Source organism: Anabrus simplex, chromosome 2 (assembly GCF_040414725.1).
Source record: "Anabrus simplex isolate iqAnaSimp1 chromosome 2, ASM4041472v1, whole genome shotgun sequence".
NCBI lineage: Eukaryota > Metazoa > Arthropoda > Insecta > Orthoptera > Tettigoniidae > Anabrus > Anabrus simplex.
This window is the reverse complement of record NC_090266.1, coordinates 600,893,343-600,908,730: the sequence shown is the minus strand read 5'-3', so window position 1 is coordinate 600,908,730 and position 15,388 is coordinate 600,893,343. Positions and strand designations below refer to the sequence as shown.

Sequence of the window (15,388 nt, the reverse complement as noted above, 5' to 3'; positions counted from 1 at the left end):
AGAGCGTCCAAAGAATCTTGACTCTTTCATTTTCTTGAAACTGACAATGTCTGATTCTTGTGTCAACTAGTCACCCATCCTAACACATTGTTACAAATAAAACACCATCTGTTTCATTATTCTAGCATATTTCAGGATGGCCTAATAAATCCACACACACAAAATTAAACACAAAAAATGCTAACCAGTTATGAATGGCCACACTTTCTAATCACCAGTCCATTTACAAATCTATCTGCTTTATGACGCAGCAAGGGTCCAGCCCGTTCCTTTACCTGGGACACTAATCCTTACTTTCACTTTCCCCCAAGTCCAGTCACCTCCTACAGCCACTGCGCGTAGACAGCCGGATTTGAACACAGTGCCCGTGACTGTACCGTACAACACACGATGACTGTTCGTCGGTTCGACTCCAGTGATAGTCCAGTATTCCGCACAGTCCCATGCAGTGAACAATTTAACAGCTCAACAGTATTCAACAGCTGGACGATACAACACAACGGCGAACATAAACACAATCATGTCCATTTATCCTCGCACTGATGATGACGCGTTTCCTCTCAGGCTCACGGCTATCCTCAGTCTACAGAATTACACGAACACACAGAACAATATTTCGTTCTGTCGTCTTCACCTACACACTGATCCCTCGTAGACAACAACAGCACCTCATCGTTCAGACCTCGGTGGTACACTGGCGACAGCCAACACCTCTGTCGCCCTCAGCCCAGCGACCGAAACCCAACTCAATGAGTCTCACACTGACTCCCCCACGGAGTCCAACTCTGACCCCGAGTCCAGCACAGATTGACTCTCCACGGCTAGCCTCCACTTTTGTAGCTCGCGTGATTCGGTACAGAAATTTGACGTTGTAACTAAAGGCAGAACATTCCCGTTGAATCTCCAAGAAACTCACAGCTATGCCGGCCGCCGAGAACGATACACGGAAGGGCTGTCCCCGCCCCACAGGCCGGCTGGGAGATTGCAGGTCGTCTGAGTCACCAGCCCCTTCTTGGAAGTACCTAAAAGTGCTACCGCGGACCTGGCACATAACATTGCCCCCTTTCGAGAGCTGATCGCTGGAGGCTGTCGGTGTCGAAGTACCACCTTCATCTTTCACATTGGCCTCCGTCGTACTCGGCAGCTGACGTCGTTTATTCCTCTTAGAACGTGGCAAGGGCGTTTCCATGTCCTCTGGAGCTTGAAATACATGCATTTCTACCTTATGAAATTATATAGCCATCCTAGATCTCCGTCGTGATTTCCCGCGGTGTCCGCTCCTTGGTCGTGCTGCACCGTCACCCGGTCGTTCTCTACGCACGAACTCTTCTTGATACCGGCGCTCATATCCTCCGGTCTCCTTATCAGGTACGGCTAGTACCTATCGGTCGGGGTAGGATGATCCTAAGGCTGTACGAACCCCAAGTCAACCGAAAGACGCAGCTCTCTTTCTGACGGCGTCCTGGCTGCAGAAGATCCCGTGGCCTCGTGCACTACGGACGGGCAGGCTAGGGGGACCAGAGGAAGGTGACGATTCCCGTCCCTCTGCATTTCCATCCAGGCGTCAGGGTTCCGGTTTCCTTCGGACCCCACGGTGATCACTCGACAGGAAACTTAGTGCTCGGCTTCCCTCCTGAAACAGAATTCTCAGTCTTCAAGACAAGGTCTACGGGACACGGCGTCGATCTGCGGAACATGCTTTATCTCACGTGGAACCTCATAGACATTTCTCTGGCCGTCATTCATCTTCTTCTGGCCGTCCCCTCTCTTCTGGCCATTCTCCATTTTCTTGTGGCCATCTTCCGTCTGCTACTGGCCGCCCTACATCTTATTCTGGTCACCTTCAGTCTTCTTTCGGCCGTCTTCCAGCATTATCTGGCCGTCTTCCAGCATCATCTGGCCATCATCTGTCCTTTCCTGGTCGTCTTCCTTCTTCTTCTTCTGGCGCCATTCCGTCTTCCCCTGGCCGTCCTCCATCTTATTCTGGTCGTCTTCAGTCTTCTTTTAGCCCTTTCCCAGCATCTTCTGGCCGTCTTCCAGCATCTTCTGGCCGTCTTCCAGCACCTTCTCGCCATCTTCTGTCTTTTTCTGGTCGGCTTCCATCTTCTTCTGACCATCTTCCGTCTTCTCTTGGTGATCTTTCGACTCCTTATGGCCTTTCTCCTCCTCATTCTTGTCGTCGTCAGTCTTCTTTAGGCCGTATATCATCACCTTCTGACTATCTTCGGTCTTCTCTGGCTCGTCGTCCTCCAACTTCTTCTGACCGTCTTTTATTTCCTTTATCATCCTAATCTGGCTTTCAACTATCCTCTCCTGGCTTTCTCCTGTCTTATTAAAGCCTTCTTCTAACTTCCCCAACGTCATTTTCTGGCCTCCTTTTAACTTCTTTCGATTGTCTTCCAACTTCTCTACCATCTTCTTTTGATTTTCTTCCATCTTTTCCTCCATTTAACTGTACCTCCATGTTCGTGCGGCCTCTGGCCTCAACTAGCATGCGCTAATTAATAAGGATGACAAAAGATTTATATGAGTGAGCATTCATTATACACCGACGTTCTAGAATGTTCCCGGTGGCGGTCGAAACCTACAGTATGTGGTCCAATGACTCACGCTGATTACAGTGATGTATCACACATGGCGTCTATTCCAACTTCTGACACCACATGTTACGAATAAAACTCCATCTGTTTCATTACTGCAGTTTATTTCAGGATGGACTAATAAATGCACACACACATATTTAAACACAAGCAATTCTAACCAGTTATGAATGGCCACACCTACTAATTACCAGTCTATTTACAAATCTCTCTACCTTACGCCGCAGCAAGGGTCCAGCCTGTTCCTTTACCTGGGACACTAATCCTTACTTTCACTTTCCCCCAGTCCAGTCACCTCCTATAGCCACTGTGCGTAGATAGCTGGATTAACACAGTTCCCCTGTCTATAGAACACACGACGACTGTTCGTCGGTTCGACTCCAATGATAGTCCAGTACTCCGCACAGTCCCATGCGGTGAACAATTGAACAGCTCAACAGTATTGAACAGCAGGACAATACTCACAACGGCGAACATAAACACAATCATGCCCATTTATCTTCGGACTGACGATAGCATATTTCCTCTCTGGCTCACGGCGATCCTCAGTCTACAGAATTACACGAACACACAGTACAATATTTCATTCTGTCGTCTTCATCTACACACTGATCACTCCTACACCAGAACAGCAGCTCCTCGTTCAAATCTCGGTGGGACACTGGCGACAGCCAGCACCTCTGTCGCCTTCAGCCCAGCGACCGAACCCCAACTCAATGAGTCTCACACTGACTCCCCCACGGAGTCCAACTCTAAACCCGAGTCCAACACAGACTGACTCTCCGCCGCTAGCCTCCCTTTTTATAGCTCGCGTGTTTTGATCCAGAAATTTCACGATGTCACTACAGCAGAAAATTCCCGTTGAATCTTCAAGGAACTCACAGGTAAGCCGGCCTCGGAGAATAATACACGGAAAGGCCGGCCCCACCCCACAGGCCGGCTGGGAGATTCCAGGTGATCAGAGTCACCAGCCCCTTCCGGGAAGTACAGAAAAGAGCGACCACGGGGCTGGCACGTAACAACACTGATGAACATCAAACTAGATACATTTTCAATCAAATGACGGTTCCTGAATGGTCTCATGATGACGTTCAAAGTGATAAATCCTCCTTCACAGTGCGCACTGTTTATTGGCAATATTGATATAGTCATTTTCTCTATATTCAAATTGTCTTCCACACATTAACTATTAATCTCCCTGTAATTCGTAACGTTTTCACGAACCGTGTCGAATGGTGTGTGGAACCCTTCGCATAGTTGGGCAAATTTGTTCTCTCCCTCAAGCCACCAAGTATCTACATCTACCGGCCGTGTAGAATGTTCCAGTATTTGGATTAGTTCTATCAGTGCTTTGAACTCCGATGTATTGACAACACGACTGAGGATTACAGTGGGGGAAATTGTTGTCAGCATTCTAGATTCCAGTTTCCGAGACAGTCCGTGTAGAAATGTATAATGATTTATTTTCACCACTGAAATGGACCTTTTTAAATGGAACATTTCGAAAAATTTCCATTCTGTATTGCAATTTTAGCTTCCTCAATTATTTTTCAGGATATTCTAGCATTCTTTCAATCTTCAATAGCACGAATACCTCTATGAATTATTCTGTAGATATCAGTTAGACAAGAAAAGTATTTCTGAAAATACCCTGATATTATTCTAACTTCATCAAAATCATCAGTTACTAGTGCTAGATTGAACACAAACTCTTGTGAACAAATATAAGAACTGGGAGTGACCTTTATACAGTAAACGCTCTACAGAACTGCGATTCTGATCATCTGATGCCATTAGAATATGTTCATACAGAGCTTTGTAACTCTTTGCACTTGCCTCAACATCTCTGTGAGGTAAAACCACCCATCGCACAGGCAAAATTCTCCCTAATTTTTGTATCTGCAGTCCCAGCTCGTTTGCATAAGCCTAAAGTTGATACTGACTGTTTGAGGGATGCATGAAAATCTCAAATTCATTCGTTCCTGACACCGAGTTTACGGTATTGCCAACAGTGAGATCTATTCCATGACACAGACAATGCCACTTGATAATATTAGGATACTTCAGACCCAGTAATTTCAGGGCAGCACGTTTTCGAAGCATCATAGAACTCACACCTTCACTACATAAATCAATTGAACTTTCTGCTACACATTCATGTGAGAGACCACTAGAATATAAACAGTTAAGGAGGGCACTTACTTTACTCTCAGAATAAGCAGACCCCAGTTCCAACAATTTAAAGAAAAATAATATTGGTTCATCAAAACAAAGAGATGGACGGGTATTTATATTAAACAATTGTTAAGGATATTTTTGTGTATTCACCTATAAAATCCACAATTTAGAATCGGCTACATTTATTTATTTGCATAATATTTTTACAATATGCAGTTCTGAATTGATATAATTAATTATACTGCCGGCTGGTGAACGACTCTGGAGTCCTATGCCCATATTCAGTCCACTGGCTACCTGTAGATCTATTAAATTAGGGTAATTGTTATATGAAATGCAATTTTTTGGCTACGCTGTCTGGTGTATGAAGAACCCCATTGGTATTTGTGTGCTGTTTCCTAAGTTGTTGTCAAATTGGTTGTGGTAATCGTTGCTTCTCTGGAAGTTTAACTAGTTCTCAGACTATACTATGTGGCTTTGATATTTTATGTTAAAATATGTTGTTCCACAGTGATGTTTGAATCTCTGCGGTTGTGCTTCAGTAATATGCAACCTCAGCGACCGCCCAAACAATAGAAACTATAGCTCTCATTCTTCTACAGTGCTCAAACCATTTTAGTGTTCCTTCAAACACACCTTACGTTCAATTCTACTAGCTTCTATAACGAGCAAAATGTATGCATTCAAGAAATTTTCAGATTGTTGGACAGTCCAGTATTTTGGATATGAAGACAGCTTTCACCTACTGATGCTAAAGAAGTAAAATTAGAATTATAACTAGTACTGACATCTGAACTTAAATCACTTATAATAACTACGTGGCCATCATCATTAACTTTTATTTTGTGAGTAAATTCTCCAAATACTTCATTTATTTTATGAAATACTTACTCTTATGCAGAGGCCGCCTTGCGACAACGTATACTTTTACATTCATTTTTAGAAAATAAATAGTTATACCTGAGAAATTTAAATTGTAACGTGATTGTAACAATGATTTCTTAGAAATTTTAAGGAACCACTTAATCCAAGTGGGACCAAAGTGTACATTAATAAGAAATAAGGAAACAGTACTACCTGGAGTATTAGGTTCTTAATCACTTAATATATTTTTCGTAGGTTTTCACACGTGATGCGTATCAGCAGTGCTTTGCTCCATTCAGCTTGATGTTGTTTGTTACAATTGACTATTCTTCCTACTATCTATTATTGAATTTCAGTTGTGTTATGTGTCAGAACATCTCTTGATTCAATTCAGATTCCTTTAACACTGGTGAGAATTTCTAGAATTTTTTCCGTTAATTTCGAAGTAATAAACATGACACATATATGAAGCAGTGTAGGTAGAGATACAGTTCTCAGTACTCATTAGATAGAGAAGTTCTTCACTATGGGCCTTTGAAACAATGTGGTACATTTAAAGACTTATCATATCGTCCCGCAAGAAACAACGCCGCGTATCTGACAATGTTCTTCCTATCCATTATGTTCCTTAAGACTGGTCACGCCTCTCAGCCACATATGGTTATGCAGTCCATCAGCACAATTTTCGTTGAGTTCATTTTCCTGTGCGAACGTGTAAAGGAAAATGAACTTACTGTACCGTAACGTAGGAATGTATGTTCGCATGACATAACCCCCTCCTAGAGTGTGATGTATTTAAGGCTTATTTTTCTTTAGACGTGCGCATAGGAAAATGAACTCAACAAAAAAATTTCTGATGGCCTGCATATCAATATGTGGCCCAGGGGCGTGACCAGACGTAAGGAAAATATTTGACAGGATTGTCAGATACGCGGTATTCTTTCTTAAGGGGCGATGTTGTAAAACAATGAATCTTCCGTCAATTAGAAGTGAAATAGATTTCCGACTCCGTTCCGGTGCCACTGTATCCCTGTGTAAACCTATATCTGTGACAATCATGATAGGTATACCAGCAGTCAGGCTGACCACAGCTGTAACACAAGGAATACGAATAAAGTAAACTATTTTATGTACAGACTATCGCTGTATGAAAAGTGTTCATATCATATGTATGTACGTTGAGTTCTCAGCACGAGACTGATCGGAACCACAACAGATCCACCATTAGCAGTCATATGCAGCCTACGTGTCACAGGTGAGGTGTACAAGGAAAGTTTCCCGTTACATTCCTCACCGGGCCAGAAGGCGAGGTCCGTCTGCCAAGCCCACTAGCCAGCCCTATAATGAACTATTTCACATAATGAGTGGTGTTGCTAGTATCACTAGTATCACTCAGTCACCTTCATATCGTCAAAGTCAAGAATGAGACTGAGATAGGATATTGAGATACAGCACACTCTGCACAGTGTACCACACGAGAGATAGATCTAGATTTCCAGTACATTATAAACGTTTTTACAATCAACAATTGCATGTTTGTCTACTACTAAGTCCTGTTTTCTTTATACAGAGTCGGGGATGTGGTGATATGAATTTATATGGCAATTTTTACGGCCAGATGCCCTTCCTGACGCCAACGTCAGTGAGGAGCCATTGAGGATGAAATCGTCGATGGCGAATGAAAATGGGTAAGGAGCTGGAAGGAATTGGCTGACGTATGAATAGGAACTGTCTCAGCATTTGCCTTGATGTGGAAATGAGAAATGCATGTGACTGGCTGCGTGGTTTGGCTCAAGTAGCTGACAGTTTGTATTGGTTAGATAATGGGTTCGGAGCCCACTGTCGGCAGTCTTGAAGATTGTTTTCCGTGGTTTACATTTTCACACCAAGCTGTAGCTTAATTAAGGCCACTGTTACTTGCTTCCCGCTCCTAAATCTTTCCTATTCCATCGTGGCGATAAAATCTATCTGTGCTGGTGCAACTTAAGGCAAATTGAGAAAAAAGAAATCGGAAACCACAAAAAATCTCCGGACAGCCATTCGTGCAGAGCTTGGCTCCATAGCAGTAGCACGGCCACTCCCCTCAGTATTAGAACCAGCAGTTTTTAAAAATAAAACTTTCTTGTACATAAGGCATAGTTTTAGGGACAAGAATATTCAGATTTTAAGTACGATTGGTAAATGAAAATTACAGTATTCTCTGTTGTTACTATCCTGTCACTGGTAGTTATTACGTATTTGGGTGAGTGACCGTATTGAGCCAAGTACTGCAGATGCATTGTGGCAACAGACTATTAGTCTACTCTACATTTGTAACCTGAATGTGCCTTAATATTAATTCTTATAATACCGTAGTATGTGACAGTGAAAATAACCTCCGCTATAACAAATTTGAAATAATAATTAATATCTGAAAACGTGGTTCCTTTATTTTTTCATCTCCGATGTTATAATACAATTAGATTAACAGGACACAGGCAATGGCTTTGCCAGTTATCAGAAGCTGCTTTGACAACGCACTCGTCACATTATGTTGTCTTACCGTACTCCTTCCTGTCAACAGAAAATATGGTGGAGCTACATTCAAGTTTCTTCAAAGATGGCAAGCCATCCGCCAGTCTATAGAGTACAATATAGGTCGTTGTTAAATAGTTTTATACCCATACTATCTTCGGAGATAAGTGAGAAATGAAAAGGAAATAAACAGTTTTCCTGATTTGAAATTAACCACTGCATTTGGAATTCTGTGATCATGTGCATTAATATGAATATAAGCGTTATAACACCATTGCACCAACGAGGTATTCAAGCGTTCCATGGGTATCTGCGACGCTGCCTGGGGGAAAAAGACGGATCTTCATTAATATCATTAAACTCTTACCACACGTGATGCTGTTGTAAATCCTAATGTGGCAAATACTACTAAGGAAAACATGATATTCTCGAGTGGTGTCGCAATATTGTAATGTAGAGCACCGATATGCCTTTTGGGGAATGCCTTATACTAGTATAGTGAAAATACACATGTTTCTTTTTCAAGTGAAATTCCAATAAAATTCGGAAAAGATGCTTTTCCTTTAGTGTACATATCTCAGTATTATTCTTACAAAATTCAGACAGTTGCTCTTGGTAGAACACTGGGATCGTTTTGGGAAGAACAAAAAGCAAAAGATGCAGGTGAAGAGAAATGAATAACTGTTTTGACAACTGTGATTATCTGTACTGGTGAACTGAGGGAAGGTTAGGCTTATCAGAGAGGTTTCCTTCGTAATTTGTGTCGATATCGATTCCACTTTCAATTCGCCCACGAAGTTGATTACTGTGATTGCAATGAATGAGTGTTGACCAAGCATGACAACGTTGAACTACGGAATGTACGTTATTGTGTCAATTATTTATTTCGCTTATTGCTTGTACACAGTATTATACAAATATGAAACAAATAACGCAGAAGTAATTGAGAAAGAAGACAAAGCAGAATCACTATAGGCCTACAATCAATCAAGTTCATAGGATGGCTGGAGGTTTATAAATATTTATAGCTATCGCGCTGTTAACCCCTGTCACAATTTAAAACATGTATGTGTGCATGTTGGTATTCAGCCCGAAGGCTGGTTTGATCCTCCACAGTTCCACCAACAGCTGTCTCAGATAGCCTAGACGTCACAGAAGAGGCATACTAGGGAAATGAGGAATGATGTATTCTACCTTTGCTTTCCTCACCGAGCCAGAAGTTGCTGTTACATATCAGTCTGCCAACTCCACTGAAATGCATGCACCAGCCGACCCTGTGAGTGACCTTTTCACACCATACATAACAGGGACTGGCTGCATAAGGAATGGTACTACTAGCATCACACATACCTCGGTCACTTTCATATTGTCAAAGCCAAGGAAGAGACTGAGACTGGTCAATTAAAGTAACAAACTTATTCTAGCCCTTGCCAGGAGACATAGTGCAGTGTAAACACCACATCTTGCCAGCAATGGCATGATGTAAAACAAGAAGAAATATTTTCATTACGTAGTGTGACTAAATTAAAATTTGTTTCTTATTTTTTGCTAGTTGCTTTACGTCGCGCCGACACAGATAGGTCGTATAGCGACGATGGGACAGGGAAGGGCTAGGAGTGGGAAGGAAGCGGCCGTGGCCTTAATTAAGGTACAGCCCCAGCATTTGCCTGGTGTGAATATGGGGAACCACGGAAAACCCATTTTCAGGGCTGCCGACAGTGGAGTTCGAACCTACTATCTCCCGAAAACTGGATACTGTCCGCACATAAGCGACTGCAGCTATCGAGCTCGGTAAATTAAAATTTGTGACGGAGTTGCAAACATAGATTACAGTTCCGCACGAATGGTGATAAGTAGCTCCTAATAATTTATATCCGGGGTTTTCTGTCTTCAGTACATTTTGACTTAACAGAATGATGTGTTTCTTGAACACAAATTAGGTCAAGGTTATTTTCTCGTGACGATTTTGACAGATACGCGGACTTAGATTTACTTATACCTTACATGTTAATGTGAAGAATTCTTAAGAAAGGACCCAAGGCTTTGATTGGCTCTGAAAAGAGCTGTTGCAAAGTATCATTTGCTTGCGTACCGTTCATCAGAAGATCTCAAGAGATAGTCTGAATACCAAGTGCTGATATCTATTTCAGTACTGAAGAATTTAATCGAGTACGTACGTAGGGGCACCACAAGCAGGAATCAGTGAGAGCCCACAATGGCTCAAGCATGATGGATTCCAGACATCGAGTAATGCAAACATTTGGTATGGAATGCATTGTGATCTGATCAATTGCTGCTAATGAAAGGGGTCTGTTTTCCATATTACTTCATAATATATTTAAAAATTTAACTACAAATTCCTCATCAGTTGTAAAACTAACGATAACCGACATTTGTTTCAAGTCCGGAAAATTCTTGAAAACATATACTGGTGATATTTTGATGGAGTATTTTTACTAATCATCAAATCTTTGTAAACGTCCACTCTGGTACCGTTAAAAAAATTCATATTCGAAGTATTGCTTGCTTCTGTTATCATTTAAGTATTTCTCAACCTGTTTGGTGGGGAGATAACGCTGTTCATAAGCAGGTTCCCGAGATGTTTTCTTCTTTGGTCATACACGCCATTTACAATTGTAAATATGTAACAATTGAAATTGTCCTCACCTAATTCGTGTGGTAACGACTACATTATTATTTTGCCTTCTACATACAGATCAACACAACGTTACTACCCAACATTCAGTAATCGTTTTTCCTGTACACTTACTGAACCCCAAAGGGACGCAGAGGTTTGTCTTCACAAGGCACACTATGTTGTTACGTGCCAGCACTGTCGTAGCCCATTTCGGTACTTTTTGGAATGGAGTAGAGGGTCAGCTGACCCGGGAGCTCCCAGCCGGCCTGGAGGGCATGGCTGGCATTTCCGTGTATTGTTCTCGTCGGCTGTGTTATTTGTGAGTTTCTTGGAGATTCCACGAGAATGTTCCCCCTCAAGATACCTCGCGAATATTCTGGGTCACATCACCCAAACTATAACAATTGAGGTAGGCCGCGGACAGTCAGTCAGAGTGGTCTCTGTGGTGGAGCCGTAGTCAGTGTTGGATCGGGGACGGCGGTGGACTACGTCGTGGAGTCAGACTCAGTGTGTTGGGAATCGGTTGGAGGGCTGAGGGTGGCAGAGATGTTGGCTGTCGCTTGTGTCCCACCGAGATCTTAACAAGAAACTGTGGTTGTAGGTATCGGAGTGTCCAGGGAGTGGCGTGCGGAACGGCAGACTGTATACTAGCGGAGAGTACTGGGTATTCGGGTAGGCCTGTGGACTGAGGATCACCGTAATCCGCTCTCATGAGTTTGAGGGTAATTGGGCCTGTGTTAATATTCGCTGTTGTGAGTATCGTCTTGCTGTTGGATACTGCTTGGGTGTTTCTGTTTAATTGTTCACTGTTTGTGACTGTGCGAATTACTCAACTGTCTCCGGAGTCAAACTAAGAAATAGTAATCGTATATTGTGCAGCACGTAGCCATGTTTTCAAATCCAGCGGTCTACACAGAGCTGCTGTATGAGTTGACTGCACTTGGGAAACTGAAAGCAAGGATTAGCCGTCCCCAGAAAATAGCAATAGGCCGCACCACCTCCTGTACCATAAGAAAAGGAGGCATGTAAATAGACAGCAATTAGTAAGTGTAGCATTTATGGTTGATTAGAATTGTGTGTGTACGTGTGTGTGTGTGTGTACATTTATTGGGTCATCCTGAAATTAATTAGAGTAATAAAATACTGTAGATGAATTTGTATTGGTAACAGTGTATTCGACGCCTCCCGATCCTGCAACCGCTTTTAGTCCGCAACTCCTGTCGCTGTAGTCGTTTAATGTGTACAATAATATTTTAACATTATTGTCTGTCCGCCAGTAATAAGATTTAGTTACTTTATCTCATACAGCAGAAAAAAGCTCTTTAAGTTTTCATGGAATGTGTTGAAGGTACGTATGTTATTAGAACATGGAATATTCAGTGACACTTCATATTGTTTACATGGTAATGTAATTAAATATGTTTCGCGTGTACATGACTGTTTATACGTATTCTGGCCGAATGGAGCAAATGTTTGCAAAATTCCCTCTAATACCAACAAGTATAGGAAGATCATTTTCTGCAATGGGAAGAGAGAAAAGATACTCAATCAGTGATACTCAGTTGGAACAAGTAAACATTTTCAATTAAGCATACAGGAACCTTGGGTTTATAATGAGAATTTTCTTATCGCCTAAGTAATAAGTCTTCATTTCGTTAGTACCACATCAATCAAATTTGGAATACGCCTCTATTATCTGCAATCCAAGGACAAAGTTACACACAGATTTGACTGAATGCATCCAAAGATATCTTCAAATACATATATTTCATAAAAACCGGTGAATATGACGAATTTTTATTTTTAAAACATGATTAAAATATCTCAGTTTCAAAGGCTAGAAACCAGAATAAAGTGTCAGTTGATGATGTTTCTCCATATGCTTGTTAATAATTAAATAGAAATAGAAAATATAGGTCTATGTTGTCAACTTCTATAACACGCACCCAGAAAACCGGCAGGTAAATTTAGGAACTCGTTTTCCTTGCTGATACAAATCAGAAACGTACATACGAATTCACCTCTGTACAGAATGATGTCAATTTACAATGTAGTACGTCCTCTGAATTTTGATTTATTTCAAGATAAAATTTCTGACTTCTTGAAATCTTATGGGGATGTATTACAGATAATTAACGAACTTAACGATGCAATGTTGTTTGCTTTCTTATATTCTTCTGTTCATAGTGTTCATAACGTATATTATCGTTGTTATTGTTGTTGTTAGGTAACAGGCTATTTTTTATATCAATCTCAATTATGTTACCGGTTATTGTAACATTATATACTTTGTGTTTTAATTATATTTAATAACTGTAGTAGTTATAAGCAATCATTGCAATTTGGCTAACGTCTGTATATTTGCACTGAATAAATAAATAAATAGTAAATAAAATTCAAAATAATTATAACTGTATACGACATGACTGTTAACACAGTCCCTTAAACAAGGCAGATATATCTCTTCGCCTTCCTTTTCTGGACTCTATTTTGCGGAAAATGAGATTGTTTTCAAGTACCGCCCTGCTCTCTCACGGGTATGATGGAATATGATGTCCCCACAATTCCCATACCGCAGGACTTTCAAAAACATTTCACGTAATAGCAATATAATGACCAATCTCTGTGCTATTCTGGATTTACTAGCATTCGTGGAGAAACTGTTATGACGTGATAAAACGTTGTTACTGTATAACCCTCCGTATTTCAGCTTTCCAACCAACGACTTTTGGGTTAAAGCAGTTGCAATATTAGTAGTATGGAATTAGGGATAAATGTTACACTTTATATGTTGTGTCTACATCAGCAGCTTTCGGGAAAAGTGGTGAAATACGTATTCTGAAATTTTGTATACGCTCAGTTTCTGGACTTCCACTTAAAAGGGCGCAAATGTAACAGTTGAGTACAAGAAACGGGCCGAAATCCCATGAACTCACATGACACGTAATTGAAATACTCTTCAGGTACATTTTATTTTTCACATAGTGCTGTTCTTAGGATACATGACTGCTTAAGCAAGTGAGTGCACTAAACATTGGGTAGTGATATATCAATAACTGTTTATCTTAATAAAAAGTGTCATTACATGCAATCGCCAGCAGTTACCGGAATCAAGTTAGCGAGAATGTTACGAATGTAAGTATATCGCATTTACTTTCATGAAAGGGAACGGAAATTTCGCCTTTTCTTGGAATATGTATAACTAAAAATAACACAATTCAATCAAATAATCAGTTTGAATTGACGCATGGCCGTAAGTTAGAGGAATTCAACATTTCATGATGAAGAACGAAGTTCAGGATAAAAAAATCGAGAACTTGTAAAACTAAGGTGATGCAGGGAAATCGGATGGAGTTGATAAAATGACATTGAAATAAAACTCCATTACACAAACAGTCGATAAATTTTACTTCTTGAGTAGTAGTCGAGGTAGAAACACGAAGTGCAGAAAAAGTACTCTAGTACGAGCAGTGAATGCGTTCCTAAACGTTCCCTCCCCTTAGTCATGTGCCGTTTTCCTGGATTGAGGATATTTACGAAAGCGAAATACGAAAAATTGGTCCAGAGAGAGGAGGTGATATTTAGATAGTGGTCGAGATGAAGATGATGTTGTTCAAACGGTAACAACCTGACGGATCTTAAGACATAGACTTTTACGGCCACTAAACGATAATAAAAATAAAAAAATAAAAAATAATAATAATAATAATAATAATAATAATAATAATAATAATAATAATAATAATAATAATAAAATCTTCTCTAAAGCTCTACTTAATAGATTAGAGAAACAAACAGACCACCTGATCGGAGATTATCAGGCTGGATTCCGAAAAGGGAGATCCTGCGCAGAACAAATCCTAAACCTAAAAACCATACTACAGATTCGCAAAACCAAACAAACAGTAATCACCTTTGTTGACTTCAAAAAAGCGTATGATTCCACAGATCGGCAGACCCTGTTCAACATACTAGAGGAATTTCAAGTCGACAGGAAAACGAGGGAATTGATTAAACAAACTCTGACCAACACAACATCAAAAGTTAAGTTCTTGGGAGAAATTTCTGAACCGTTCGAAATCAGAACTGGCGTCCGACAGGGAGATGGACTATCCCCACTACTATTCAATTTAGTTTTGGAAAAGTGATTCGTGAATGGAGAAAAGAAACTAAAGGTATAAACATTGGCAGACTTCTTAAAGACAAAATTCACCTTGACTGCTTAGCTTTCGCAGATGACCTTGCGATCCTTTCGAACAACAGACAAGAAGCAATCCAATCCATAGAAAAATTGAATGAAATAGCCGCAGAAACCGGACTTCAAATTTCATTTGAAAAGACGCAGTTTATGGAAGGAACTAAATCAAGATTCGACAATCAACCATTAATCACCAATTGTGGAATAATTTCCCAAGGAGACAAATTCAAATATCTAGGTGAAATTATTCAGCCAGCAGGGTTAAATCAGGAAGCTAACAAAGAAAGAACTGCTAAACTGCAAAGGGCTTACAAAATCACATGGAACAGATACAACAAAAGATGTATATCAAAAAATGCAAAATTACGGCATTACAATACAGTCATCAAACCAGAG

General features: G+C 40.7%; 1 protein-coding gene across 2 annotated transcripts in view; it reads left to right on the top strand.

The window, feature by feature from the left end:
• Oct-TyrR (Octopamine-Tyramine receptor) overlaps window positions 1-15,388 on the top strand; it is a 1,114,805-nt gene that overhangs the window by 593,236 nt on the left and 506,181 nt on the right. The gene's annotated exons all lie outside the window — the stretch shown is intronic.